This window comes from Eschrichtius robustus, chromosome 12 (assembly GCF_028021215.1).
Source record: "Eschrichtius robustus isolate mEscRob2 chromosome 12, mEscRob2.pri, whole genome shotgun sequence".
In the NCBI taxonomy this organism is placed as follows: domain Eukaryota; kingdom Metazoa; phylum Chordata; class Mammalia; order Artiodactyla; family Eschrichtiidae; genus Eschrichtius; species Eschrichtius robustus.
The window spans coordinates 77,116,715-77,141,692 of record NC_090835.1 but is presented as its reverse complement, the minus strand read 5'-3'; the positions used below and the strand labels follow the sequence as shown (position 1 = coordinate 77,141,692).

The 24,978-nt window shown below is 44.3% G+C and overlaps 1 protein-coding gene across 1 annotated transcript in view; it reads right to left on the bottom strand.

The window, feature by feature from the left end:
• The window catches only part of SPATS1 (spermatogenesis associated serine rich 1), a 49,769-nt gene that overhangs the window by 24,008 nt on the left and 783 nt on the right, over positions 1 to 24,978 (bottom strand). Inside the window, exon 2 of the mRNA XM_068558403.1 lies at positions 546 to 628. The gene's annotated coding sequence lies outside the window, so the exon portion shown is untranslated. The remainder of the gene's footprint in view (positions 1 to 545; positions 629 to 24,978) is intronic.

The window sequence follows — 24,978 nt, the reverse complement described above, 5'->3', positions numbered from 1 at the left end:
TGCCCAGCAACGAGCGGCAGCCGCCTCCGGCCAGGCGGGGCTTCCCGGGCCTCCTCCCTCTGTACCCCGGGGCTCTTTGGGCCTCCGCACGTGATGGAGTCATTTGAAGGGGCAGAACTAGAGTCTCCAGCCTTGGTGGGGCGTCGTGGGCAAGGACCGCTGGAAAAGCGGCTTAGTGTTTCTGGATTTTTTTCTTTTCTTTTTAAGAGTTGTGGTTCTTCTCCAGGCAATTTTCATTATCGGGACTGTAGCCTCTGGTGGCAGTGAAGGATAAACCCTCCACAGAGCTTGCAGATGCCCGCTTATAATCGGCATGGATTAGACAAGATCACCTGCCACTTCAGAGTGCCTTTTCTGGGCCAGGCTCCCTGGTGGATGTTATCTTCCTTAAGCTGCCAGCTGCGTTTTTCAAAATAGAAAGCTGAATTTGAGCAAGGGCTTGCTCAAGGTCACCCAGAAAACTGAGCTTCATTTCCAAGTTTTCTTATTCCAAATCTACCACTCTCTCCATCATACCAACTTAAACTTATCTTACTAATACTTACCAGCATGTAATCAATCGTGCAGGCAAAGCTTTTCTCCAAGTCTGGTTTAAGTCCCTCAATTCAAATTCTGGCCTAATTCCTCCCTTGGTGAAGTGAAAAAAAAAAAAAAATTAGACTGTGTTTTTATTTTTAATAATCTTTTTACTGACTATAAAAAAATTTTTTTACTGATTATTACAAAAAAGTGGTCATTGTAGAAATCTTGAAAGATATTTTAAAATACTGTTAATACTCATAATCCCACAATCTAGATAAAACACTTATTTCTGGATATCTATTTCTGTATAACAAATTGCCCCCAAATTGCTTTAAACAACAACAATCATTATTATCTCCTGATTCTGGGGGTTGGCTAGGCTAAGCTAGGCTATTTCCATTTGGGATCATGTGGTTGCAGTCAGAAGGTGGCTGGACCTTTCTCACTCATATGTCTGGTGACTTGTGTTGACCATAAACTGGGACCTCAGCTGGGGCTTTAGCCATATCACCTACGCATGGCTTTTCCATGTACTTCTTCGAAGCATGGTGTCTGGGTTCCAAATAGGAGCATCCCAGGAGAATCAGGCAGAAGCATCCATAGCCATGGATGTAAGCAGAGGGAACTTTGACTACACCTCTCACTGGGAGAATCCAGGTCACATTGTATGAAGAGCCTAGGGGGTGGGGGACCTTGTTGTAACCATCTTAGAAAATACAACCTGCCACACCACTACTAATATTTAGGAGTTCTTTTCTCCCTGTCCTTTTTTCTATGCACATAAGTGTTTCTGTTTTTGCTTTTGTTGGGGTTTTTTGTTTGTTTGTTTTTGGCTACGACGTGCGGCTTGCAGGATCTTAATTCCCCGACCTGGGTTGGAACCCGGGCTGGGGCAGTGAAAGCTCAGAGTCCTACTGGACCGCCAGGGAATTCCCAACATATATGTTAACATAAGTGGAGTTTAACTACATATACAACTTTCTAGCATGCTTTTTAAAATTTCACATTATATCCTGATCATTTCCTCTTATTAAAGTTTTTTTTTTTAATTTATTTATTTATTCATTTATTTAATTTTTGGCTGCATTGGGTCTTCGCTGCTGCACGCGGGCTTTCTCTAGTTGCAGTGAGTGGGGGCTACTCTTTGTTGCGGGGCGCAGGCTACTCAATGTGGTGGCTTCTCTTGTTGCAGAGCACAGGCTCTAGGCGTGCGGGCTTCAGTAGTTGTGGCACACGGGCTTCAGTAGTTGTGGCTCGCGGGCTCTAGAGCGCAGGCTCAGTAGTTGTGGCGCACGGGCTTAGTTGCTCCGCAGCATGTGGGATCTTCCCGGACCAGGGCTCGAACCCGTATCCCCTGCATTGGCAGGCGGATTCTTAACCACTGTGCCACCAGGGAAGCCCCTAAAGTTTTTTTTTTAAACCACACTTTATCTGTTTAATTATCCCATGGTAGAAGAGGTAACATGTCTAATAGAAATGTTAGCTGGGCAACAGCATAGTTATTAAAATGCTGTAATGCCAAGAAGGCAGAGATTTTTGTCTGTTTTGTTCACTGCTACGTACCAAGCACCTAGCACAGTGCCTAGCACATATAGACACTCAATAACCATGTTTAATGAATGCATAAATGGGTGGATGGATTGTTGATTTAAATGGCCTGAGCTGAGCCCCTCTCCTATTTGCATCCTCCTGGAAAGAAAGAGACCAGGCCTCTAACCTGCATCACCAGGTTTCAAAACATCAAGACCTGTTGGTCCGGAGATTGTGGGGCAGGCGGGTAGATCGCAGAGCCGAAACTCTCTCTCATCCTAGGTGTCCTGCGTACCGCGGGCTCGTAAACCTTCCGTTACTCTGCAGATTTAAAGCCTCCCGGGCCACTATGCATTCATCCCTTGGGCAAGTTTTAGATGCTTCCTGCGCTTGGCCGAGGTCTGGCAGAGCACGGGAGTCACCTAAGGGGTTCTCCGGGCGGCGGAGCCCCGGAAGCCTCCCACGTGCGCAGCTGGGCTGCCCGGGTTCAGCAGCAGAGGTGAGGGTTTGGGGTGCTCGATGCGTCCAGAAGCCCGAGACCTCCTGAAGCTCCCGGAAAAGCCTGCTGGTACAACCTGGAGGGCGAGCACCATCCGGCAAGACGGGCTTCTCCAGGGTCTCCCACTGGCGTCTCCTCTTTTGGCTGCGCCCCCCAAACCAAGCACGGCGTGGAGGTCACCGCGGACCCGCGTGGGAACAGAGGGTTGACGCAGGAAGTGGGGCCGATCCCGGGCCCCCGAAATCAACTCGACCTTCTTTCGGGCTGTAGGGCCCTCCTTGCTGCTCTGCAGTCTGGGATCCTTCCGTGCCGTGAGCTGGGTCTGAATGAGACGGGGGAACTTGGGACTCCGCGGCCACCACTAGCAGAAGTAGGGTTTACGTGTCTAAGCATGATGTTTTTCTGTTCTTGTTTTTGTTTCTGTTTTGAAATTGCTGTTTTTGAGGGTCACAAGTGGTTGCATATCGGCAGTTTCAGGACCCAACCTAATCGTAAAAGGCAAACGCTTCTAGCAGGTTCCATGGCGAGGTGAGAGGAAGGTGAGCTGGACCTTAGCCCCACCGACCCCTCTGCCCTGCGGAACCCCCCTTCGCGTTTACTGATTGGGGGCTCAGCTCTGAGAAGGGACAGCAGAGTGAGGCAGGTGGTGGAAGCAGGTGGACCCCGCGGGTGCTGCAGGCACCGGATGGGGAGGGTCCATTCTCATTCTTGCTTGGCCTGCTGTGATCCCAGACCCTTTAGAGCACAAGGTGAGGCAGCTGTAAGAACTAGGTGTCCGGGCATTAGAGGAAACCAGGCAGCAGAGGGGGAATGATATCAAATAAACTCTACTCCTGTTCCTTTCGGGTCTTAACAGAACAGTGGCGAGAAACTTTGAGCCTAGAAGGATGGCATTGTTTGATAGCCAGCAGTCAGGGACACCGGTAAAAAGCCTCTTGTGTCTGGTAAACCTCAAGAGTTTCAACCTAAATTGGGGGGGGGGTCTTAAACATTACCTCTCCCCCCAGCTGCACTGCAAACAGCTCAAGTATGGGAGCCTCTCTTCCCCGAAGTCAAGAAAGAGTCACCACAAACCCTCATTTGACGTGCTGTCCCATAAGCACACACCAGAGGGCAGTGTAATCCAGGACATGGGAAATAAAATGTGATGGGAGATTCTCTACTGATGCCTTCAGGCGGAGGCATCACAAGCCTCCTACAAAGAGGGCGCTGGGGAAATGGGTGTTGAGTGGATTACTGATGCACCATCGTCTTTGAAAACCTTCAGTGATAGGCAGAGGGGGCCTGGCAATGATGGACGAGAGGGAGCATTAGTACCTCAGAACCTGTTACCACCACCAGTTCCCAAATGCTCAAAGGGCCGCACCATCACTTCAGGTCAGGAAACAGTTACCAAGCACCTCCTATGCGCCAGGCACTGTGCTAGGGGCAGGGATTCAAAGGTGAGTAAAACCCAGTCCCTTCCCCAGTTGAGCGCCTATGATGTGCCAATCTCTTTACATTCATTATCCTATTTAACTCTTACAATGGTAAAGTGTTGTAAGAATCATTCCCATTTTACAGATGATGAAAAACAGACTCAGAGGGGTAAAGTACTGGTCCCATTAGTAACGGGCAAAGATGGAGTTTAAACCAGCTCCCTCTAGATTCAGAGCCAGGGCCCTCACTACTGTGAGCATTCTTAGTATGTGCTCTCGCAAGGTTATTGAGAGGATTAATGAATAAACACATGTAAAGCGCTTAGCATGACATGAACGCGTTAAGAAGCCACTAAGTATGCTCTTTTGTTAAGAGCATTTCCTTCTATAACTGATTTCTCTAACTATGAAGTACCAACTCAAATCAGATGCAAGAGGAGCTGAACAGCATCTGGCCTGTTCTGTTGTCCCCGGGAAGGGGTGAGGAGAGAAAACAGTAGATGCAATTTTCACTTTTGAAAGTTGTTGAAGAGCCAGAGGCCTTTGGGAAGGGGTCAGGTCATCCCCCCTACCCTGCTCACCCTGCACTCTGTGAGGAGGGCTGCTAACCCCCTCATGTCCCACTCCCACTCAGGTGTTGAGCCAGGACCAGGGACAAAGAGCCTTCTGAAGGACCAGCTTTAGGATGCAAATGGGGAAGACTTCTTCCTGGGGTGGATGGGCTCTGCCACACAAACTCAAAGAAAAATGTAAAAATGGCTGGGTTAGGGAATCCAGGCAAATCTAGGAAATTCTCCCCAGGAAAAGGAGGGTGCAAGACAGAACTGGAGCAAATGTACACAGTAAACTCGGAAAATAAATTCAAGTTAGCGTTCAGAGGGACTTCCCTGGTGGTCCAGTGGTAAAGAATCCACCTTCCAATGCAGGGGACGCAGGTTCGATCCCTGGTTGGGGAACTACAATCCCACATGCTGCGGGGCAACTAAGCCCGCGTACCACAACTACTGAGCTTGCGCGCCTCAACGAGAGAGCCCACATGCTGCAAACTACGGAGCCCACGCGCCACAACTAGAGAGAGAAAACCTGCACGCCACAACTAGAGAGAAGCCCGCGCGCGGCAACAAAGAGACCGCGTGCCGCAATAAAGACCCGACACAGCCAAAAACAAAATAAAGATAAAAATAAATAAAAGAAATATTTTTAAAAAAGAATTTAGAAGAGAAAAATCTTAAAAAAAAAAGGTTAGTGTTCAGAGACCAGTGTGAGGAAAAATACCCCAGCTGATGTTGTGATAAAGGTCATGTGATCCATTTTATAAAACGTAGGTGTGACAGAGAGGTCACCTAGCTCATGGTGGAAAAGCCAGCTAGAAAATAGTACAGCCACAGCCCAAGCTGGTGGTGAGATGGGGTGTCCTGCCCACCTCTGCCCTCTGCTCCTTCAGGTCCACCTTTTTTTCCCTACAAGCGTAAGAATAAACAGACATCCCTGAGAAAAGTAGAAAAAATGAAAACAAAAGCTGGGAGATGGGCTGACGTGGTCTGCGGAAGAAGGTAACCAAAGGTGGGAGGGTTGCTTTCTGCTTAGAGGATTGCCAGGGACAGTCCAGGGCTTGGTCAGGTATCGTCCATTTGGTGGGACTCCTACCTTTACTAAATATCTGGGCTCAAGGAAAACAAGATATGTCCATTTCTTACTCAACACCAGATATCCATTCTCCTTTCAAAATGGCAGTACGGTTATTGGTATTGATTTATGGAGGGCTTACCCTGGGCCAGGCATTGTGTCAGATGTTCACTCTGGCTTACCCACATGACAGTCCCGTGGGATGGGTAATATTCTTCTTTCCATTATCTCCAAATCTCAGCCCAGAGAGGTTAATTAACTTCCTCAAGGTCATAAGACCTTACAGAACCCAGCTCACACCAGGCATCTGCGTTTTGGAGGGCTGGTTCCCTGTGTTAATAACTGGTTAGAGTTAGGGAGCATTCCAGCTAATGGAGCCAAGACACACTCAGCAGAGTTCTGTCCTTAGAGCACTCATTTTTTTCTTATTCTTTTTTTTTTTTTTGCTGGTTTTATTTTTATTTTTTATACAATTTTTAAAGGTTACACTCCATTTACAGTTATTACAAAATATTGGCTATGTTCCTCATGTTGAACAATATGTCCTTGTAGCCTATCTTACACCGAATAGTTTGTACCTCTCACTCCCCTATCCCTATATTGCCCCTGCACACTGATAACCACTAGTTTGTTCTCTGTATCTGTGAGTCTGCTTCTTTTTTGTATTCACTATTGTCATATTTTTTAGATTCTTTTATTGCTCCATTGACACAATGTGACCATAAGCCCAGGGAGACCCCAAAACTGGACATCTAGACCCTGTTAGGAATCAAACTTATACTCCCTGGAAACCTCTCAGACATTGGCAACACTGAACAAAGACAGCAGAAAGGCCCAGTGCTCACCAGAGGCATAGGGGATGTGTGTGTGTGTGCGCGCGCACGCACGTGTGCGTGCACTGCTCCTTTCCCACCACCCGTCTGAGGGAGCTGCAGCTGCAGTATTCCTTTCCTCTCGTCCACCTCATTCTTCTTCTTGGAGGCCTTTCCCTACTTGCTCTATCCTCAGATCCCACCACCACTTCCTTCCTTACTCATATGTCAGCCACCTACTTCACTTACCATTTTTCTCTCTGCTTCTGCATTTTGGTCTTTGTATGAGTCAGCTATTGCCACAATAATGCTCTGTAACAAACTTCTCCCAAACTCAGTGACCTACAACAAGCATATATTCTTATCACTCATGGGTCTAGAAGTCAGCTAAGATCAATCTACTTCAGGTTCAGGTCAGCCTGGCTCCAGGGTGTCCCTTAGATTCAGCTTCACTCCACAGGATTTGGCTCATTCTCCTGAAATCAGCAGGAGGCATCCTGCTGAACATCCCCAAGGCATGTTCTTCTCATGTCAAATGGCATAAGCACAAGACAGGTTGAGTGAATTGGCACACTGTCCTTTCCACCCATATTCTGTTGGCCAAAGCAAATTATAATACATGGGAAAACTCAAAACCATTGAAGTGAGGACATGTACTCCATCCACACCAGTGGAGGATAATACAAAGTCCCATGGTACAGGGTGTGGATGTATAATTCAAGTACAGGGAGGGTCTGATGAATTGAGAATGATCATTTCATCCAGTGAATTTCACGTCCATCCTCAAGAGTTCCACCAAAACAGCCATGGGGTTAGGAGGCTGTTGGTCCTTGTAACCATACAAGTGAAGGGAAAAACATCTTCCTCTCCAGTCATCTCCAGCGCCTATAACAAACTGTGGTCCACTTTTCTGACACCTGTACTGCTCACTGGTTCACTCTATGGGGCTTTGGAAAGAGTAAGGCCTTGGCTGCAGGACTGCCCACTTCCTCCAAACCAATATGCTCGTGATGTTCATGCTCTGAAGTAAGGAATAGACATGTCCTCTCATCACACTTCCATCTTCTCAAATTCCTATTCTGCTTTTTCGTTTTCCAGAAACATTCTAAACCAGATGTGCCTTTCTCCCAGATGAAACAGGCCTTGAAGAGTTCCAGATGTTCCTTCCTCAGCTAAACAGGATTCAGATTTAGGGAAGGGGTCAGGGCAGGAAAGAGGTAGAGCTGCATACTTAACACATTTTTCTTTTACAACAGACACCCTTGGATACAAAGCCCTCAGATTCAGAAAGCAAGTCTTTCAGCGCAGAGGAAGAAACATTCAGAAACCATCATTACTGGAAGGCAGCATCCTTTGAACATGACTTAGATTTATTCTAAAAGATGGCGTTCGTATCACCGATGAGCACATAACCGAATCCACTTATTACTGAGGCAGGCAAGGGAAATTAACTGTGAAGTTGGCAGCTCCTATTACACTGGAGGCTGTGATCTGACACTGAGACATCAGCTGCATAGCAGTTTCTCACGGTGATGACAGAAAATCAGAGGAAAATCCATGAGAACAGTCTTCGAGGCACCATTGCTGGCTGGGGACTGTCATCACACAGGTGGACATTAATAAACTTACATCAAATGAAAAGAAATGGGAGACACATGGTATCTAGTCTCAGGGCCACAGCCAGTCCACTTCATATTGAAAGTCCACGGACATATAGGAGGTCCCTGGAGTGGTCAAATTTATAGAGACAGAAAGAAGAATGGTGGTAACGGGGGCTGGGGGTCGGGGGATGGGGTGCTGTTCTTTAATGGGTATAGAGTTTCAGCGTGGGATGGTGAAAAAGTTCTGGAGACAGATGGTGGTGATGGTTGCACAACAATGTAACTGTATTTGAGAATGGTTAAAATGGTAGATGTTATGTAATGTATATTTTACAATAAAAATAAATGTTTTTAAAGTCCATGACCACTGGAAAATCCATCTAGCAGTTCACCTAAGTGCACCTTTCTGCACCTATGTTATACTTCAGTGACTTTTAAATTTTTTTTAATTTTTTACACTATTTTTAAAGGTTATTTTATAGTTACTACAAAATATTGGCTATATTCTCTGTGTTGTACAGGGCATCCTTGAACCTATCTTATACCCAATAGTTTGTATCTTCCACTGCCCCACCCCTATACTGCCCCCCCACCTCCCCACTGCTAATCACTAGTTTATGGTCTATATCTTCAATGGCTTTTATATATATGTATATGTGTGTGCGTATGTGTATATGTGTATATATATTTTTTATATATATATATATATATATTTTTTTTTTTTTTTTTTTTTAATTTTGGCCGCACCGCCCGGCTTGTGGGATCTTAGTTCCCTGACCAGGGATCGCACCCGAGCCACGGCAGTGAAAACGCCAAGTCCTAACCACCGGACCACCAAGGAATTCCCTTCAATGACTTTTTTAAACAGCAGAGAAATATGAGAATGAGAGATAGAAATAAGCACAGTGAAGACAATGAAATCAGGTAAAACAACAGAGAATGAAGGAGAGAGAGGCAGGGCTCAGGACACAGGGCTTGCTAAGGCTATGCGATGGATTTCATTCTCTCTCCTAAGAACATCAGGAAGCAATTTTATACTTTTTTTTTTTTCTGGGAGAAATTAGATTACAATTCAAGTACTTAGTGCAGCATGCCAAACAGTTACCGCTCAATATATTTATCTATTATATCAAAGAGGACAATATTAACTCATCCAGGATAAATCAAAGCCTTCTCATTTATAATTGAAATTTCATTTCAGCAAAATTCAAGGGCTTTTTGCTTAGGTATTTTATTTATTCCATTTTTAGTATCTTTTTAAAAAATCTGGGTTTTTTTGTCTGTTTTTTGCGGGGGACAGTTTGGCCACACCACTTGGCTTGCGGGATCCTAGTTCCCCGACCAGGGATCGAGTCCAGGCCCTTGGCAGTGAAAGCGCTGAGTCCTAACCACTGGTCTGCCAGGGAGAGAATTCCCTAAAAAATCTGGTCACAAAGTTTTGCATGAAAAACAAATGTGATCAATCCTTGTTAAAAGTTAAATAAAAAAAAAAAAAAATATATATATATATATATATATATGTGTCTACAGATGTGTGTATATACATTTATACATGTCTATGTATGTGTATGTACGTGTCTGTGTGTGAAAGAAAACAATTTTCCTTAAAATAAAATTATAGGGGCTTCCCTGGTGGCGCAGTGGTTAGGAATCCGCCTGCCAATGCAGGGCACACGGGTTCAAGCCCTGGTCTGGGAAGATCCCACGTGCCGCGGAGCGGCCAGGCCCGTGAGCCACAACTACTGAGCCTGCGCGTCTGGAGCCTGTGCTCCACAACGAGAGGCCGCGATAGTGAGAGGCCCGCGCACCGCGATGAAGAGTGGCCCCCGCTTGCCGCAACTAGAGAAAGCCCTCACACAGAAACGAAGACCCAACACAGCCAAAAATAAATAAATAAATAAATACATTTATTTAAACAAATAAATAAATAAAATAAAATTATAGGCAATTTTTTTTAAGTTCATGAGCATAAACTGCTAGATTTTGGCTTTGACATAGGGCTCAGCTAAAATCAGGCCCAGGTCTTAACTTTGGGGACCGGAAAGGTCAGCAAAAAGTTTGGAGTGAGACCCCAAGGAAGCCAGCCTTGAACCACCATTCAGGGAAAGACAGTTCTCATGACCGCCCTACTCCAAGTTTCCTTGCTTCTCCTCTGTGTTCTGCAACTCACCCCTCTGCCCTAACTATCATAATCTGGACTCTTTTCCGGAGTTAATACTGTCTGGGGAAAAGAAAACATCAAGTGTCTCTCAGGCATCAATATTTCTGCAAGACTGCTCTGAAGTCATTAATTACTGACTTTCTTTCTCTCAGTCTGCCAAGTGCCTTCTAATACCTTTAATTTATCATCCCCAAAGTCCCCTGCTCGGGGAAGGGTAACATCATCATCCATAGAACTGACAGCCAGACTGAGATAATTGGTCCATCGTCTATCAGCCTGTCATTGAGGACGAGAAGGACAGACAGAGAGAGAGAGAGAGCGAGAGAGAGAGAGCTGACCATGCTTCTGTGGACACTGTTTTAATTCCTCAGGCTCTTGGCTGCTCCTTCCACTTTTACCACTATTTAAAGATGAAAGAAAAGATACTCAGCTGAAGACCCTTCTGATTCCTGGAAGGTATATCCTAGGGAGTATCTTTTAACCCACATCCCAAGAGGGCACCATAACACCCTAAAGTTTGCTAGAATCTGGGAGGGATAAATGAGGAATTTGGGATTAACAGATACACACTACTATATATAAAATAAACAAGGACCTACTGTATAGCACAGGGAACTATATTCAATATCTGGTGATAACCTGTAATGGAAAAGAATCTGAAAAAGAATAGATAGATATATGTACATATATAACTGAATCGCTTTGTTGCACACCTGAAACATTGTAAATCAACCGTACTTTAATAAATAATAATAAAGTAGAATTTAAAAGTTTGCTGGAATCTGTCCCATGGATGGGAGGGAGCTTGGAAGAAGAAGGAAAGAAGAAAGGGGGAAACTCAAGGTGTCAGTTTCATGGGTCACATTTCTCAAGGCCTCTGAATGAGCTTTTCAGCCCTAACTTCCATAAAACACAAGTACTTGTCTCTTTAAGGAAAACCTAACCCTGCACAAGAGGTGGAACAGCGGCCAGCAAAGCTTCCGAATGAAGAGTCTTCCTTGATGTCCCAACTCAGGGCAGGGTGTGTGCCCACCAGCGTTAATCATTTTTTATATCCATGTGCTCATCTGTCTGTGTTCCTGCACCCCCCAACCCCCAACCCTAACTGTCAGCTCCCTGAGGACAAGGACTCTATTGGCCTTGCCTGGCATGAAGTAGCTGTTCCATAAATATTTGTGGAACTAAACTGAATTTACATATTCTCCTTATCACATCAACCAAGTAGAGTATGCTCTTTTTTTGCCAGCATTTCGAAAGTTTCTGGGGATGTTTCCAAATAATTAAAGTTGCTCCCATTAGGCCTCAAACCTTGTTATCGTAACACTTTCTAAAATGCTTTGAATATTTCCTTGACTTGTTAACAAAATACAGCAAACGTAACATAACCTTTCCTTGATGCCCTGGGTGTATCCATCGGCTTGTGAGTTTGGCTGCTCTAGGAGAGATTTAAAACAGCTTCAACAAGAGAGCTAGTTTCTCTCGCATGTAACAATGCAAGAATGAACAGTCCAGGGCACGCGTAGTGACTCCACAGAGTTGGAGATCCATGCTCTTTACATCTTTTGCTATAATCCCTGGGTGTTTCCCTGTCCCCTGAGACCGCATCCCAGCCCATGGAGAGGAAAGGCAGAAGGGCAGAGCTTGTATGACCTGGTACATCTCACGTCTGCTCCTGGTCCAAGGGCTACACAGCCACACCTAGCAGTATAAGATCCAGCAGCATGGTCCATGGAATAGCTGAGGGTTCTATTACTAAGATAGAGAAGGGGAAATTGAATAGCAGGGACAGCTTAGAGTGTCTGCCACAGTCGTATTTATAAATTGAATCATGCTACTCTACTGTGTTTGGTGGTTCCTGCAAGGACAGTTGAAATGTGCAGGACTGCCTCCTAGTAAGGACCAGACCGCTTGAGGTTACTGGTTCTCTGTTCCTCAGTCACCACCAGCCCACCAGTCTGCCTCCTGAGATTATGCACGTGCTTGCTTCTAGTGGCCCCACTCCCTAATCTGCCAAGAATTAGAAAACCAAATATCAGAGCTTTTTAGAATTATATGTGCTAAACACACCCACACACACACTCAGATGGGAGGTGAGTAGAGGTGGTTAATAAGCTAGGCCCTGGCGCCTGGTTGCATGGGTTCAAATTCCTGCTCTACCACTCACTGTCTGTGTGACCTTAACCAAGTCACTTAACCTGTCTCAGTTTCTTCATCTGTAAAATGGGAATACTAATAGTTACATATTTCGCTCGGTTGTTATGAGGATTAAATAAGTTACTACATAGAAAGCATGTTACCTGGCACACAGTAAATGCCCAGTAAAGGAGAGCTACCATTATTAATATAAAATAAGTTACTGATTCCACAGACCAAGTGAGTGTGGCAAAGACCCTCCTTTGAATTGAGCCTTTTGAGCTTTATGGTAGCACCTTCACTGCTCAGAGGCTCTCTTCCCTCACTCCCAGGCTCCGGCCTGTGTCCCAGATGGTTAAAGCCGCTGGAAGCCAGAGGACCAGAGAAATGGAGTGTCAATGTGAATTGGAATCAGCTTGAATTTTGATATGTTTTATCTCACTCACATCCTGTATGCATTTTTAATGGCGTCTCAAAGACGAGGGCAGTAAGCTGATAGCAAGTGCAAATTGCATTAATGTTGGGATTCCTAATTCTGTGTTTACTTTTCCACTCTCCAGACATCCTTACAGACAGACAGTGGCCCCATTTCAGGAAGGGATAATGGAAATCTGTGTTAATTTATTAAATACTTATTGCGGAAAGGGCTTCTCATCATATGTCTCTAGACCAAAGCCAGAGTGACTATCTCCATCCCTAAAAGCCCAAACGACAAGAAAGAAGGAAGCCGCAGGGAATTCGGATGCTCTCACGAGTAAGCTGATTTGATTCCCAGGAGGCACAGCCATCACAGGATGCCGGCCTTTGCAGCATGTGTTCTAGAAGCCAACACACTTCTGCATCTCCAAATCGCACATATAGGCAGGGGTCTGCCCCTATACCTTTGCGAAAGGGGAAGGGGGTGATGACAAACTTACCTGTAGAATACACGCACAAAATACCAAACAAAGCAAAGAGGGGAGTTTCCTGGTGATCTAGTGTCTAGGACTCCATGCTTTCACTGCCGAGGCCTCTGTTCAATCCCTGGTCGGGGAACTGAGATGCTGCAAGCCACGTGGCGCGGCCAAAATAAAAAAATAAAAATAAAAATAAATAAAAAAGCAAAGAGAAGTAAAACCAATATCAAAATAATGCACCTTGATGGCAGAGCCATGTGCAGAATACTTAGTAAGACACAGGGTCCCTGATTCTCACAGTGCAGTGCTGGTCTTTGTAACTGAAATTCTGATTAATCAGGGAATGTCAAAGCCTTAACATTTCCCATTTTGATGTGTTCCAAGGCACTGGAGACCACTGTCTCATGTTATCCTATTTCCTCTCTTTTTACATTTTATTTATTCATTTTTCAATAGGAAATGCATTTACATAGCTTGCAAAATCAAAAACTCTAAAGAAGTATACAAGGAAAGCCTCCCTCCCACTGCATCCCTGGTTGGGACAGACCCCACCTCCACCCACTCCTGGCAGAAACCACTGTTCTTCCTTACGTATATCCCTTCCAGAGCACTACAAGAAAATATGGATGTGTGGTTTTTTTCCATCCTTTGTACACAGTAGTAGCATACAATCACACTATTCTTTTCACTTTTGGAGATCTTTTCATAGCATTACATACAGAATTTCTTTAGTCCAGACTCTCTCAAGGAAGGAAAAAACACTCCACAGGAACCACTGACCTTGGTCAACTCTAATAGGAGAATGGATTCTTTTTCTTTTTAATTGAAGGATAGTTGACTTACAATATTGTGTTAGTTTCAGGTATACAGCAAAGTGCTTCAGTTATACATATATTTTTTCAGATTATTTTCCATTATAGATTATTACAAGATATTGAATAGAGTTCCCTGTGCTATACAATAAATCCTTGTTGCTTATCTATTTTAGGTATAGTAGTTTGTTAATCCCATACTCCTAATTTATCCCTCCCCCCCTTTCCCCTTTGGTAACCATAAGTTTGTTTTCTATGTCTGTGAGTCTGTTTCTGTTTTGTATATAGACTAATTTGTATTATTTTTTTGGATTCCACATATAAGTGGTATCATATAATACTTGTCTTTCTCTGTCTGACTTACTTCACCAAGTATAGTATTCTCTAGGTCCATCCATGTTGCTGCAAATGGCAATGTTTCATTCTTTTTTATGGCTGAGTAATATTCCATTGTCTACATACCACATCTTCTAAAAGACAAAAACTCTAATTCAAAAAGATACATGCACCCCAATGTTCATAGCAGCAGTATTTACAATAGCCAAGACATGGAAGCAACCCAAGTGCCCATCAACAGATGATTGGCTTGAGAATGGATTCTTAATTGTGCAGCCCCTGGGAAAGCTACCCAGACACTTCCCCCAGTGAGCACTGTTGGCTAGTCAAGCGCACTGCCAAGCCACAGGGCTGGGCTCCTTGACACACTCTCCATATGTCTTACCTGCCCTTCCCTCCCCTCACAGCACCAAAGCATCTCAGGCCCACGACACAACCCCATCACTCACAACCACGCTTAAATGAAACTACTTAATCTTCAGCTTTTTTACAATACACATGCTCTTCTTCTAAAATTAGAAAAATGTGTAATAAATACTACTTTTAAAAAGATCAGTATCTAAGTGATGGTGCTCTGTTATACATGGTCTGCAAGTTTTGAGTCCTTTTCCCCACTGTCTAAAATGAATACCTCTAAATTCATCCTATTTCTGATGCATTTCACAGCCAGTTGCAAATATCAGAACGCTTTACCTCTAAACAGTTCAGCATGCATATCATCAACTAGATTCAATCTTGCTTTAGTTTTTTAAAAATTATATACCATAAAATGTTTTTAATTGAAGTATAGTTGATTTACAATGTTGTGTCAATTTCTGCTATACAGCAAGGTGATTCAATTATACATATATATACTCTTTTTCATATTCTTTTCCATTATGGTTTATTATAGGATATTGAATATAGTTCCCTGTGCTATACAGTAGGACCTTGTTGTTTATCCATTCTACATATACTAGTTTGCATCTGCTAATCCCAAACTCCCAATCTATCCCTCCCCCACTCCCCTCCCCCTTGGCAACCACAAGTCTGTTTTCTATGTCTGTGAGTCTGTTTCTGTTCACCATGAAATGTTTTGACATGAGTTTTAACAAACACCCACAATACCTCGGTTAGCCAAGGTAGTGATGTTGTACACTTTTCTATCTGCCAATCAGGTAAAGAATGCTCTGCTAGGGGCTGCAGCTGAGATGATGAGAGAAGATCCCATCAGATTCAACATTAGTAGTAAGTAGAGTCTTGCTTTAGCTGAAGCCAAAAATGCATTTGTAGGAACAGAGTGCACAGAAAAATGCCACTCTCCAAGGTATCAAAAATGGTTCCAGGACTTCCCTGGTGGCACAGTGGTTAAGAATCCGCCTGCCAGTGCCGGGGACACGGGTTCAAGCGCTGGTCCGGGAAGATCCCACATGCCGCAGAGCAACTAAGCCTGTGCACCACAACTACTGGCCTGCGCTCTAGAGCCCGCGAGTCACAACTGCTGAGCCCACTTGCCACAACTCCTGAAGCCCATGTGCCTAGAGCCTGTGGTCTGCAACAAGAGAAGCCACCGCAATGAGAAGCCTGCACACCGCAACAAAGAGTAGCCCCCGCTTGACGCAACTAGAGAAAAGCCTGCGTGCAGCAACAAAGACCCAATGCAGCCAAATCAATCAATCAATCAATAAATTTATTTTAAAAATTAAAAAATAAAATGAAGGGGAAGGAGGAGGAAGCATTCTTTAAAAAAAAAAAAAAAAAAGGTTCCATGTACCAGCTGGGAAGGGTAAGTGAGAGGCATGAAAAACTCATAGGATTAAAATCCAAACAGAACCCATAGAGATCAGAAATCCTGAAAAGGGTCTGACTTAAATAGTCTGGGGTACTTAACAGGTTATTTATCTCTACCATCACCTTTTCTACTTTCTTAGCACCTCCTGCCCCCCAACCACAGGTTATTTTATGTACCTCTGACTCTTGCTACAGGTGGCATGCAAAGGTGTGGTTAAGAAGTCATGGAAGGACTTCCCTGGTGGAGCAGTGGTTAAGAATCCGCCTGCCAAGGCAGGCGACATGGGTTCGAGCCCTGGTCCAGGAAGATCCCACATGCCACGGAGCAACTAAGCCTGTGCACCACAACTACTGAGCCCGTGTGCCACAACTACTGAGCCCGTGTGCCACAACTACTGAAGCCCGCGCGCCTAGAGCCCGTGCTCCACAACAAGAGAAGCCACCATGATGAGAAGCCCGCGCACCGCAACGAAGAGTAGCCCCCGCTCGCCGCAACTAGGGAAAGCCCACGCGCAGCAACGAGAACCCAACGCAGCCAAAAATAAATTAATTAATTAATTAAAAGAAAAAAAGAAAAAAAAAATGTTCAATTTGGTGGCATTTAGTACATTCACAATGTTGTGCAACCATCACCTCTGTCTACTTCTAAAACATTTCCATCATCCCAAAATAAAACTCCATACTCATTAAGCAGTCACTACCTATTCTCCCCTCCCTCAGTGCCTGGCTACTGCCAATCTACACTACCTCTATGGATTTACCTATTCTGGACATTGTATATAAATGGAATCATACAACATGTGGCCTTTTGGTTTAGCTTCTTTCAGTTAACAGAATGTTTTCGAGGTTCATCCACATTGTAGCATGTATCAGTACTTCATTCATTTTTAAGCCTGAGTAATATTCCATTGGATGTATATACCACATTTTGTTTATCCATTCTTCTGTTGATGGACATTTGGGTTGTTTTCACTTTTTGGCTATTGTGAATAGTGCTTCTCATTGCATTATTTTTGAGTGTTTGCTCTACAGCAGCTATTTTCAAGTGTTTTGGTTTCAGGACCCCTTTACACTCCTAAAAAGTATTGAAGACCCCCCCAAAGAGGGGTCTTTTATGTGGGAGATATAGATAGATAAAATTAAACTAAAAATTTTATTTATTTTTAATTAAAATAAACATGAAAACCATTACATGTTTGCATAAACAACATATTTTTATGAAAAATTTATTTTCAAAACTATATTGAGAAGAGAGGCAATGTTTTACATTTTTGCAACTCTTTAACGGCTGGCTTAATAAAAGACAGATGGATGTTCAAATCTACTTCTGTGTTCAATCTGCTGTGGTATGTTGTTTGGGTTGGCATATATGAAGAAAATACACCCTACAAACATACGTAGTTGGGAAAAGGAGGACCTTGCAGACCTCCTGAATGTGTTTTGGGGACCCCCAAAGTCTTTGTACCACACTTTAAGAATCACTACTCTAGGCATTATGACATATATCCTTAACTTTCCAGAGTCTACCTAGAGTAAATATTATACCACCTCATGTAAAATATAAGAACTTTGCAACTGTAAAATTCTTAGTCATATATATTACATAACATAAAGGACAGGAGCAATTAAAAAAAACTATACAATTGCAAAATTCCTTTGCTTTAAACAGTTAAACGTGTTTTAAATAAACTGAGGGAAAAAGATATTTATTCACAGTCACCATCCCCAGTGTTCTCCATTCACCTAAAGACTCGACTTTCCGTCTGGTAGTACAGCCCTTGAGCCTGAAGAATTTCCTTGTGGTGCAGTTGGCTGACAATAAACTCTCTTAGTTTTTTGTTTTTGTTTTTGTTTTGTTTGTTTGTTTTTTGGCCCCGACGCACGGCTTGCAGGATCTTAGTTCTCCGACCAAGGATCAAACCCAAGCCCGGCAGTGAAATGGTCAAGTCCTAACAACTGGACATCCAGGGAATTCCCGCACTCTCATTTTTGTCTTTATCCTTAAAAGATATTCATCTGGGCTTTCCTGGTGGCGCAGTGGTTGAGAGTCTGCTTGCCAATGCAGGGGACACGGGTTCGAGCCCTGGTCTGGGAAGATCCCACATGCCACGGAGCAACTGGGTCTGTGAGCCACAACTACTGAGCCTGCGCGTCTGGAGCCTGTGCTCCACAACAAGAGAGGCCGCGATAGTGAGAGGCCCACGCACCGCGATGAAGAGTGGCCCCCGCTTGCCGCAACTAGAGAAAGCCCTCACACAGAAACGAAGACCCAACACAGACAAAAATAAAAAATAAATAAATAATTTTTTTAAAAAAAAGATATTCATCTGAAGTAAAGCATTGTTCCATCAAAAACAAAAAACAAAAAAAAAACAAAAGGGCCTCCCTGGTGGCGCAGTGGTTAATAATCCTCCTGCCAACTCAGGGGACATGGGTTCGAGCCCTGGTCCAGGAAGATCCCACATGCCGCAGAGCAACTAAGCCCGTGTACCACAACTACTGAGCCTGTGCTCTACAGCCCGCAAGCCACAACTACTGAGCCTGCACGCCACAACTAGTGAAGCCTGCGCACCTAGAGCCCATGCTCCGCAACAAGAGAAGCCACCGCAATGAGATGCCTGCACATCACAATGAAGAGTAGCCCCCCGCTCGCTGCAACTAGAGAAAGCCCGTGCGCAGCAACAAAGACCCAACACAGTCAAAATAAATAAAATAAATTTTTTTTAAAAAGTAAACACAACAGGAAAAAAAAAAAGATATTTATGCTGGATATGGCATTCTGGGTTGATAGGTTTTTTCTTTCAGCACTTTAAAGATGACTTTCCAGTGTCTTCTGGCCTCTATTGTGACTATCTCTTTAACATAATTTAAAAATGTTATAGGCTAACACTCTCGTCTCTTTCTCCACCTTAAACAACAAAGCTTCCGAAGGAGGGAGGGTGGGAGGAGCCATATATACATACATATATTTATCATTATGTTTTTGTTTAAGGTTTGAGTTTTAAGATTTGAGCCATGATACTAACTAAGGCTGTTAGATGAGATGAGGGCCTGTATGGATAGTGCTTAGCATTCAAATACGGGCCAAGGTTCAGGACTTCAAGCATTTCCCTGCAAACACCCTTACTCATGCCTGCCCCCCTCCCTCCATCACACTCAGATGGCAGCACTGCAGCCCTAATTACACCCGATAATCCATCTGCTCTGTGCTTGCACCTGAGCAGCTAAGCATGGATGGAGAAAATCCCATTGTGCTGATCAGTCTCAGTCTAAATCGAAGACCTCAAATCTTAAATGAGCAGCCAATGCTCCCAGCTAATCCTACCGCACTTCCCTAGTAAATCTTCTCTCTTTCAAGACAGCAATTTCACCTCTTCACCTCACTGCATATTCATTAAGGAAACAGATGCTTGAAGGTGAGTCCTCCTTGCCTTCCCAGCCACTGGGAAGATCCACTGACCTATTGCATTTGTATCCAGATCTCCTCCTCTTATTGTAATGGAAGGAGTGTCCTTGTTTGTGGCTGCAGACTATCCCTCCACTTTGTACTGAATTTTTCAATCCCTTCAAGTACTTAAAAACTTGGCTACTGAAATGATCCTCTCATTCTCTTGCTTTGTCAGTTTCTTCTCCATACTGGATCATACCCATCTGCATACAAACAAGACTTAATGTTGCAGTTCTTAAAATAATATGCTGGGGACTTCCCTGGTGCTCTAGTGGGTAAGACTCTGTGCTGCCAATGCAGGGGGCCCGGGTTCGTTCCCTCGTCGGGGAACTAGATCTCACATGCATGTTGCAACTAAGAGTTCACAGCTAAGAGTCCACATGCCGCAACTAAGAAGTCCTCATGCCGCAACTAAGAAGCCTGCATGCCGCAACTAAGACCCGGCACAGCCTAAAAAAACAAACATGCTCCCTAGAGCCCATAGCCCCTTCCAGACTCTTTTTTTTTTTTCTGCTTCTGTTTTTCTGCAAAATCCCCCCAAAGTTGTCTCTATTTCCTGTCTCCACCTTCTCACCTCCCCTTCTCACTCCAGTTGGGCTTTCCGTCCAACCATCCCACTGAAACTTCTCCCACTTTGCCCAATCCATTCATTTGGTCTCTGCTCTTATCTTGTTCAGCCCTCAGCAGCACTTGATACAGCTACTCCCTCCTACCTGAACATCATCTTCTCTTCCAGTTTTCCTCCTGACCCTCATGGCTTTCTCAGGCTTCCCTGCAGGGGTCTCCTCTTCCAGCTCCCCAGAATACAGGCCAGGACATGACTCTCCTCTCTTCTCCTCCATCCTGCTCTTCCACTAGGTGCTCTCATCCAGGACCACCAATGTACCAGTGACTCCCAAATCTATAGCTATAACCCTGATCTTGCTTCTGCACTCCTGACTTTTATATCCAACACTGAGTGACATCTCCACTTGGATGTCTAAACTTAATGTGTCCAAAACAAACTCTTGATTTCCCTTCCATGGACCTGCTTCCCCAGGCTTTCTGAGGTCAGTGAATGGAAACACCACCTACCTAGTTTCAGGTCAGAACTTAGAAATTGGTCTTTTCTCTTTCCCTGCATCCTATCCATCAGCTACATACATATATATATGCATGTATGTGTGTATGTATGTATATATATATATAAATGGTAGCTCTATCTCCACATATAGCCTGAATCCAACCACTTCTTGTCTCCACTGCTGCAGTCCTATCACTTCTTTCTTGGAAAACAACATCCTAATATGCATTCCTGCTTCCCCTCTTGTCCCCGTAGTTCATTCTCTCCCAGGGGAAAGATCTTTCAAAAGCGTAAATCAGATCATGTTGCTCCCTTACTTAAAACCCTCTAATGGAACATTTTATCTGTAAATATATATTCTCCCTGTCTGTGTCCTCTATAAAAACCTAGAAACAATGATTAAACCAGTAGCAATGAGCATCCCCAGCACCCAGTTTGCAGTTCTGAACTATGGTTTCCCACTAAAAGTAACCAGGATTTTTGGAAATGGCTGATTCCAAGTCTGGGGTAAGAAATGTCTGGGGTTGGCAAACTTTTTTCAAAGGGCCAGACAGTATATTAGATTTTGCAGGCCAAGAAGCAAAATCAAGGATATTATGTAGGTACTTATATAACCATTTAAATGTAACCATTTAAAAATGCATAAGGACAAACCCAAGCATTGCGACCCTCGAAGGTCCACTAATCCTTGAATTTCCGATCCCAGGAGGCTCCGACCCTTCCAGCCCCGCCATTTGCTCTCCCAGCTCTAGCTGGGTTCCCGAAAGCGCCGGGCGCCGCTCCCCTCCCCCGCCACTGGTCCTCACCACCTTCGCGTCTCTTAGCAACAGGCCGACGCAACCTCCACCCTCCCTAGATTCCGGGTGGGGAGGAGGGCAGCGAGCACGCATGCGCCCAAGGAGCTCCCCGGCTCCACCCACCGTCTCCGGGAGAAAGAGGAGATCACTGGAGCACCGAAGCCCAAGGGCCTGGTCCCAAGCCATAGTCTGTGTCCACACTCTTCCCACAATTCCTCTACCACACCCTTGGTCTGGTAGAGGAGAGGCAGCAACAGCACCACCATGGAGCCTGGTAGAAATACAGAATTTCAACCTCACCCAGACCTACTGAATCAATGTCTGCATTTTTAACAAGATCCCGGGAGATTCCTATGCATATTAACGTTTGACAAGCGTTGCTTTCACAATAAAGCATTGCTTTATTTATGGCAAAGCCATAAATAAATACATCGGGGGGCTTCCCTGGCGGCACAGTGGTTAAGAATCTGCCTGCCAGGGGCTTCCCTGGTGGCGCAGTGGTTGAGAGTCTGCCTGCTAATGCAGGGGACACGGGTTCGAGCCCTGGTCTGGGAAGATCCCACATGCCGCAGAGCAGCTGGGCCCGTGAGCCACGATTGCTGAGCCTGCGCGTCTGGAGCCTGTGCTCCGCAACAAGAGAGGCCGCGATGGTGAGAGGCCCGCGCACCGCGATGAAGAGTGGCCCCCGCTTGCCACAACTAGAGAAAGCCCTCGCACAGAAACAAAGACCCAACACAGCCATAAATAAATAAAAATAAATAAATTTAAAAAAAAAAAGAATCTGCCTGCCAATTCAAGGGACATCCCTGAAGCCGATCCCTGGTCTGGGAAGATCCCACATGCCGTGGAGCAACTAAGCCCGTGTGCCACAACTACTGAGCCCGTGTGCCACAACTACCGAAACCCGCGCACCTAGAGCCCGTGCACCACAACAAAGAGTACCCCCCACAACTAGGGAGAAGCCCGCGCACAGCAATGAAGACCCAAAGTAGCCAAAAATAAATTTATTAAAAAATTAATACTAAATACATCAAAATAGGAACACCTCTTGTAGGTTGAACTTTTAACCTAGACCCTAAAAAACAGCCTTTACGATTTACAAGCAGAAGTTCCCACAGCCGAGTTCCTTATGCTTAGCAAGGGTGAAAATCCCCTCGTGTCTCCTCTGACCATCCGTCCAGGATGGAATGCATCACTGACCTCAGGTTCCTGCTCTCAAAGTCAATGGGGAAATCAGGAAGGCCAATTTCCATTCCCAGTGTAAAGGCATTACTTCTTATGAATAAGGTGGAAAGAGAAGGCTCAAAGAATGGGTTCCTTGGACTTGCCAAGATAAGTAAGTCAGACAGCAATATAAGGGCAATTCCAGCCCCAGGGAAGGCAGTACCCAAACCCTGCTGAACAGCTCCCAGGAGACAGACCCCATTTCCATTTTAAACCCCCAAACGAAATTTCTATGATTTTTAAGACATATGAGAACTCCTAAGAGAAGTTCTGAGGTCAGTAACTTCCCACTCTGGTGAGTTGTCTCCATATTCATCTATCTTGGGAAACTGCAGAACTTAAATTTAACTTCCTCATCAGATGACAGTGGCAAATCAGAATAAGCACATCCCAATCCTAGAAGAACCACTTTGCTTCACTGGGGAATATCAAAAAGAAGAGACTGACTCACCAGAGGACACCACATTCCAAAAAAAAATCATTTTTAATGGCAAGGACAAAATAACAAGATGGGGGGTGAAAAAACGTTCTTCAAACAGAAAACAACCCAAAATACCCATTTCTAAAAATCCATGATACATACTACAACATGGATAAGCCTTGAAAACATTATGCTAAGTGAAAGGAGCCAGTCACATAGGACCATATATTGTATGATTCAATTTATATGAAACGTTCAGAATAGGCAAATCTTTAGAGATAGAAAGTAATTAGTGATTGCCTAGGGCTGGGAGGGATTCGGGAATTGTGGGTTAATAGCTAAAGGGTATGGGGTTTCTTTTGGAGGTGATGAAAATGATCTCAATTTTCTAAAAGTTAGATAACAACTCTGTGAATGTACTAAAAGCCATTTGAATTGTGCACTTTAAGTGGGTGAATTGTATGGTATGTGAATCATATTTCATTAAAGCTGTTTGGAAAAAAAAAATCCATGGCTCCACTCTAGATCCACAATAGTCTAAAAACATGGAGTTCCTACTGTAATGCAAAGACTTTCTGGGCAAAATCTGAAGGGGAAAAAAAAAAGGTGACGTCAGTACTGGGTAGAGGCCCTTACTAGATTTCTCTAGCAAAACACTCCCATCTCAATTTGGGGAAGAATTCCACAGTCTTGTCTCAAGATCATGAATCTCACAGAAATCCCCATCTGGCTTTAGGTTCCTCTTCCAAAAATACTGGAAAAACCAACAGGCAAAACACACTTTCAAAACAACACCTTTAATCTACGTGGGCAAGGGAAGAAACAGAGGATCACAGGATAGATGCCATGGGTTCTGTCAGAATACAAACTCGAAAATTCATTATCACTATAGAAACTCAAGTCCAAAAAAAGACTACACATTTCCCAAGGAAACTGTCTTCAAAGTCCCTGAAAAACATAACTCACAAAGAATGGTGGCCAAAAGAGTTCAGCTGGATGGCTGAAGCCTTAGAGGTGATCACACTGACCTCAGCTCTGCTGCCCCTATTGGGCTTTAACCTTATCAAATTCTCTTCTCTATCTGCTTAATTTCCCACACCAAGAGCAGAGGGTATCAAGAGAAGCCCGTGAAGAATCTGGCTCCACCCACAAACGCTGGTGTTGGCCTCATGGTCACAGCTGTTACCATGGAGAGTAAGACAGAAAGGGAGGTGGAACAGGTATCTCTCTTACCCTAAAGGAAAACACACAAAACCCTAGGGCATTGGGAGGCTGAGAGAGAGAGAGAGAGAGAGAGAGAAATCTCTTCAGCTATCATCCAACAGCTTTGACCTGCCCTGACGACCTGGAGTCTCTCTAATCCCCAGGCACATTAAAAGACTAAATGTTATTAAGCAATTAATAATGGAACAGATGCTGCTTGGCTTCTGTGTCTCCACTAAACTCCTGCTCCAAAGGGCCTGCTTCACTCCCTAAGAACGAAATGGCCATTTCCAATGCCAAGGGCAAAAAGAACCCAGAAGTACCCAGCACACTGTCTGGCACATAGTAGGTATCAATAAATATTAGTTGAATGACTCTTGAATGAATGCTGATATCACCTCCCTTGGCCATCTCTGCCTTCTTCCCTCAGCCTGGAAACACACACACACACACACACACACACACACACACACACACACATACATACACCACACAGAGTTGAATCCACACCTTTTCACTGCAACTGTATTTGTAAACTTGCAAAATTAATAAACATAATTGGATAAACAACAAGGTCCTACTGTATAGCACAGGGAACTATATTCAGTATCCTGTGATAAACCATAATGGAAAAGAATATGAAAAAGAATGTATACATATGTATAACTGAGTCACTTTGCTATACAGCAGTAATTAACACAACACT